Consider the following 6946-nt stretch of genomic DNA (forward strand, 5'->3'; position numbering starts at 1 on the left):
AATTCATCAAGGGAGTATAGTAAATGATCAATAAATCCCCTGGTTTCCAAACATAGTTCTCCACAGCCATCAATCAATTCAATCTTACAAAACCTCCCTTCTCTGCCTCTGATTGGTCAGTGGCATGAGAAGCCCAAGAGGGCAACTCCACTGCCAATACATGGGAACCATTCTTCCCTTCCACACTAGGTCCCCAAAACTTACATGCTTTTCAAAGACTGCATAGAAAAGATGAGGGAAGAAGGTATTCTAATTAAAATGGAGAGGCCTGGCAATCCCCACCTTAACTAACCTAGCGACCAGAGTAAAACAACCTGGCCTGAGGTGCCTTCCAGTGTGAGACATGAAGTGCAAATCCTCACCACGTATCAGCAGTGTTCCTCACCATGTATCAATAGTAGTGTTCCTCACCATGTATCAATAGTAGTGTTCCTCACCATGTATCAGCAGTGTTCCTCACCATGTATCAATAGTAGTGTTCCTCACCATGTATCAGCAGTGTTCCTCACCATGTATCAATAGTAGTGTTCCTCACCATGTATCAATAGTAGTGTTCCTCACCATGTATCAGCAGTGTTCCTCACCATGTATCAGCAGTGTTCCTCACCATGTATCAGCAGTGTTCCTCACCATGTATCAGCAGTGTTCCTCACCCATGTATCAATAGTATCCCTCATTCATTTATCAGTAGCATTCATCACCCATGTATCAATAGCATCTCACCCATGTATCAGTAGTGTTCCTCATCCATGTATTAATAGTATTCCTGCAAAAGACATTTCACCTGAATTGAGCCATGAGGAAACAGACAAATCCAGAATGTGGGATATCCTACAAGACACTTGGCTTGGACTCTCTTAAAAAAAAAAATCAGTGTTATTGAAAACATAAATAGTAGGTAATTATTCTATATTAAAAAGACTAATAACCAAATGAGTGCCATGAACCTTGACTAGATACCGCGTCAGGTATCTAATTGTTAGGGGAACAATTGGGGATATTTAAACTGATTTTTAGGTAAAATTACCGAATTTTTCTAAGTTGTGAGAATAGTGGGATTTGGTAGAACAAAGTCTTTATTCTTGCGAAAGAAGCTGAAGTTCAACGGCTCTCTTCAGGAAGAGCATAAGCACAACTGTCTGGACCATGAACTTATCTACTGTTTCTTTCCATGGAGCCCCGCTTTTATTTGCAAGAACAGCTGACAAATTATGATTACTCTGACTTGTAGAGTTAGCAGACATTTCTCAAAAATGAACAAACTGAACCCAACACTTCAAGGAAAACAACAGATAGCATTTGTTGCCAATGGTGTAACTCAAACTTTTAAGCAAAAACTACAGTGCAACTGACCTTTAAGAAACTACCACCTGTCAAGTTTTGTGGTTGTTATCAAAGTGAAAGTTGCACAGTCGGTCCGACTCTTTGCAACCCCATGGACTATACAGTCCAAGGAATTCTCCAGGCCAGAATACTGGAGTGGGTAGCCTTTCCCTTCTTCCCAACCCAGGGATCTAACATAGGTCTCCCAAGTTGCAGGCAGATTCTTTACCAGCTGAGCCACAAGGGAAGTCCAGTTGTTATCAAACAGTATCCATAATTATCGAAAACTCTATTAAAATACTGCTCCCTTTTGCAACTACACATTTCTGGGAGGCTGAGTTTTTTTTCACATACTTTGACCCAAACAACATACCACGAATAGTTCAGCCAAAAAGAGAGAATGTTCAGTGAAAGAAGCGAATAGGTGAAGGATATAATGGTGTTTGTTCCTTTTACTATTTGTTCAACTTTTCTGTAGGTTAGAAAAGTTGCAAAATAAAATGTGTGGAGGGAGAAATTCAAGTCCAAGTTCACGGGGATGGAACACAAACATTCTTAAGTGGTCACTAAATAGAGAGGCCACTCCCATCTGTGTGTGTTAGACCCCCTGGTCTAACACACTTAGCAGCTACTCTCCCAAACGCTCTCTAGGCTCCTCCAGTAGACTGGAGAAATCATCAGATATGTTCCTCTGTTTCTATAGGGTTTCTCCAGGAGAAGCCCTGGAATTCTAGCGGAAATGTTAGGATCTAATGCTGGTTATAGAACTGGAGGCAGCAGCAGATGGTGTGGCCTGCTTCTGCAGGCAACAGAGGTCCAGGGAAATCTGGGGCCCAAATGGCATCTCCTTTCCCAACCAGTGCCCTTCACAGGTTCACAGGACTGGGCATTAATCGGTGCTACAACTCTGCAGTCCTTACAACCATCCTGGGCTTATCCCAGAACCACTGTGACCACAGATGACGGACCCTTTCAAAGCTGCCATTGAGGCTATCTAGCTCCTCATGTGTCTTAATGTTTGTATTCACAGCTTTTACTTTTTCTTTCCTGGAGACCTGGGTTGGAGACCTGGGTTCAATCCCTGGGTTGGGAAGATCCCCTGAAGGAGGGCATGGCAACCCACTCCAGTAGTCTTGCCTGGAGAATCCCCATGGACAGAGGAGCCTGGCGGGCTACCGTCCATGGGGCTGCAAAGAGTCGGACATGACTGAGTGACTAAGCGCAGCATAGGTGCTTTCCCGAGAGTGTCAAAAGGGAGGTGTCTGCAAAATCTTTAGTTAGAGCTAGCCATATTCATTCAGGAGCCACAGCCATTTGGTCTACAAAGTCTTGCTCTCTGACTAGAAGCTTCCATGCTACCACACTGTTAAGTTTGAGTGGCTGTAGCCTCACCACATACCACAGTTAACTCTTGTCCCATTGCCCCAACCCGTCCTCTCCACATCTCAGATACAATTCTGAGTATCAGTTTCCTGGGGTCATTTCTGGAGCCTATTACTGTAGCAGTCACAGTGCCAACAGGAAAGCAGGTGGTACGCTCAAATCACAACTTGAGCAGAGTTTGAGACTATTTACAAACATGAGTAGACTGCAGGAAAAAGCAGAAGCAGCAACAGACTTTATTTCCTTGGGCTCCAAGATCACTGTAGACAGGGACCATAGCCATGAAATTAAGACACTTGCTCCCTGCAAGTAAAGCTATAACAAACCTAGACAGCGTATTAAAAAAGCAGAGATACAACTTTGCCAACAAATCCGTATAGTCAAAGCTATGTTTTTTCAGGCCCTCCCAGGGGCTTTCCTGATAGCTCAGTTGGTAAAGAATCTGCCTGCATTGCAGGCGACCTGGGTTCGATCCCTGGGTTGGGAAGATCCCCTGGAGAAGGGAAAGGCTACCCACTCCAGTATTCTGGCCTGGAGAATTCCATGGACTGGATGCTACATGGGATCAGAAAAAGTCGGACACGACTGAGCAACTTTCACTTTCACTCCCAGGTGGTACAGTGGGAAAGAATCCACCTGCCAAATAGGAGACTCAGGAGACGCAGGTTCGATCCCTGGGTCAGGAAGACCCCTGGAGAAGGAAATGACAACCCACTCTGGTCTTTTTGCTTGGAAAATCCCATGGATAGAGGAGCCTGGCATGCTACAGTTCATGGGGTCACAAAAAGTCAGACACGACTTTGTGACTAAACCACCAACCCACGATTTTTCTAGTAGTCATGCACAAATGTGAGAGCTGGATCATAAACAAGACTGAGCACTGAAGAATTGAAGCTTTTGAATTGTAGTGCTGGAAAAGACTCTTGAGTCCCTTGGACTACAAGGAGATTAAATCAGTCAATCCTGAAGGAAATCAACCCTGAAATATTCATTGGACGGGCTGATGCTGAAGCTCCAATACCTTGGTCACCTAATGCAAAGAGTTGACTCACTGGAAAAGACCCTGATGCTGGGAAAGATTGAAGGCAAAAGGATAAGGGGGCAGCAGAGAATGAGATGGTCAGATGGCATCACCAACTCAATGGAAATGAATTTGAGCAAACCCTGGGAAGTAGTGGAGGACAGAGGAGCCTGGAGGGCTACAGTCCATGAGGCTGCAATTTCCTGGTGGGGTTCTGCACTGGCCAAAGTCAGCCAGGAGCCAGAAAGCAGGGGAGCCTGATGCCATGTCCGTTCAGGCTAGCCAACCAGGGCCAGAGTGGAGAGTGGATCTGAAGGTGCCCAGAAGACAGTACATGCAGTGTAAAGAGCCTCTAGGTTCCAATTTCATGCCCATTAAAAAGGTGGGAGGAAGAAAATCAAGTCTGATTTTACGTAATTCTCCTCTTTCCCAGTATCTTTAATTAGTTTACAACGTTGTGTTAGTTCCAGGTGTACAGCAAAGTTATACGTATATCCACTTTTTTAGATTATTTCCCCATAAAGGTCTACAGAGTATTGAGTAGAGTTTCCCAGTATCTTCATGACAAATTGTAAGTTTTTCCTACATGATCACAAGGCCTATGGTACCTCAAGTTGGTGGCCAATAGGAAATCCTAGTCACCATGCACAAGAATAATTCAACCTACCTGTTTGGGGAGCTGTGGCTAGGCGCAACATCTAACTGGAGCAAACCAATACCAACTTTCTCAGAGTTTAATCTTGACTAAAGGGTTCAGCGAAGTCATCCACCCTGACACGCTACCAGGTGCTAAGGACACAAGTGTGGACAACAGCCCCTTCTACCGCGGCTGGGAATGTGGGGAAATTATTTGTCTGCGCTGGGTCTTCATTACTGTGCTCAGGCTTTTCTCCAGTTGCGGCAAGAGGAGGCTTCTCTGGTTGCAGAGCTCAGGCTCTAGGGCACACAGGCTTAGCTGCTCTGAGGCATGTGGAATCCTCTCAGACCAGGGATGGAACCCACGTCCTGTGCAATGGCAGGCGGATTCTTAACCACTGACCTACCAGAGAAGTCGGGAATGATTTTAAGAAACTCTGAACAAGATGTGCTGGGTTAGGCGCTAATTCTACCTTATAAAAACAGTGAAAATCAAGATGAGGGTTACTTTGAGAGGGGCCATTGCTAAATCAATGACCCACAAGTCAATTCTGCCATCGTTCAAGGTCTATACTACAGGAACACAGGTAAACACAACCTCAGGTTTTGAATGAGCCAGATGTGGATTGCAATTCTGCTTCTTCCACTTACTGTGTTGCTGTGACCAAATCAACTGTTTTCTGGAAACCTCAATTTCTACCTATAAAATATGAGTAACAAAAGTAACTCCTCATAGAATGACGACTATCAAATAGAAAAATTAGATTCTCAGTATCTGACATTGTCCATACTTCTCCATCTTGGCACTCAACAAATGGAAGTTACGCCACTGACAGTTTACAGTAAGAGATGTTTTAAGGGGGATAAATTTCCAATACTTACAGGAAAGATGTAAGCACTCCATAGGTTTTTTTGCTGCCTGGAGATTGCTAGAGTTAAAAAGGTTTCAAAAATACAGACTATAATGTATTTTTAATTTCTTTTAAAGTTATCACACCCATTAACCTTCTGGAGGCAGTTTTCTAGTGGAAGTGGCTTGCTGACAACACTACTTTGAATACTTCTTTTACAGCAAGTAATAGCTTTCTTTCTACTTAGAAATTCAAGAGCCATTGTTATGGGACTCCAATGTATTGAAAATATTCTCAACTGTTTCTAAGAGCTTTCTCTGCCTACCAGTTAATGACTCTATAGTGAGCAAGAAGCATTTCTCCATATTCAGGGGGAAAAAAGTGTCATAGATCAAAAAAGAATCTACTTATTAGTGCTTAGATACCAAAAGACCTTTGTTTCTGAACCAAGTTTTAAGGAAAACCATATGGCTTCTAAAATTATTTTTCAGTTAATAGTCTTCAAACCTCACCACCAAAAGGTACTTTCGAGCCTAGATCAAGGGCTGAAATTCTTAAATTCCTCAAAATCCTCAGATTTCTGCTATATATGTCTTCTCACTACCGTTTCATCTTTTTGGATCACTCAAAGTGTGAATAAATGAAAATGCTTTCTATATTCCAAGGCCAACTGTGAACAGAGGCAGCAGACCTCAAAGGTTCGTGACTGGCTCATGCATCAAGTTTGACCATACTGCCCAAACAGTGTTGGACAAGTCCACGGTCTAAACTTGAGAAGCTCAAGTGTGTGTGTGTGTGTGTGTTGGGGAGTAGCAGGGAGTGGTTTGACAGCCAAAATGATCAGATTTCTGATGTCAAAACAGGGTCAAGTACATAAAATTTTTCTTTAAAATTATTAAAAGTACTCACAGTTAAGGTTGCACTGAGGAGTAAGTCACCAGAAAACAAAAGTGGAAAGTAACTGAAATTGCAGCTGAGGTCAATTCAAACATGCACTGAAACCAGCCAACTCTGCACATCAGATGCTGCACACACTTTCAGTCACACATCTGCCCCTGATTCACATGCTTCCACAGCCGCCCATTCCATCTTTCATTCACAACCAAGCTGTCTCCAACGCCTCAGTCAACCGGCTTCTAGGCCTTGTGCACCCTTGAGAACATCACTCAGGACCTACAAACTACCAAATCACCAGAGATGTCAATGTTATAAAAGTGAAGGAAGTGAAGAACTGTGTCAAAGTGGAGACTAACAACCAAATGGGTTGTAAGCTTTTCCTATAAAGACATTATTGGAACAACTGGCAAAATTTGAATGCAATCTCTAGGTGAAGGGATATATGAGAATTCTCTGTATTGTTCTTGCAATAACTTATTTGGGAATTAGAAGGGGGCCAAACTGGAACTTCACATCACTTATGAGACACAGGAGCTACAATACACAGTATTTTAGCTAAGTTCTGGGTTGGAGGGTAGAAGCCCCTCGCATACAGCATTCTGTTATCAAGGTAGGATATAGTATCCAACTGCTGCGACTCAGGGAAAGTACTTATTTTCTACCAGAGTTTTTAAAAGTAAGTGGCCTAAATCATTTCCAAGCTAAAATAAGTTGCCAGACAAAAAAAGTATTCAAACTATCAAGAGCCAGACAGTGAAATAAGGAGAGAAAGGAATGCTTCATTTGAGGCAAAAACAGTAGTCCTTGTTAGTCCAGGACTAAATGGCTATAACGG

The sequence above is a fragment of the Bos mutus genome, chromosome 20 (assembly GCF_027580195.1).
Source record: "Bos mutus isolate GX-2022 chromosome 20, NWIPB_WYAK_1.1, whole genome shotgun sequence".
Lineage (NCBI taxonomy): Eukaryota > Metazoa > Chordata > Mammalia > Artiodactyla > Bovidae > Bos > Bos mutus.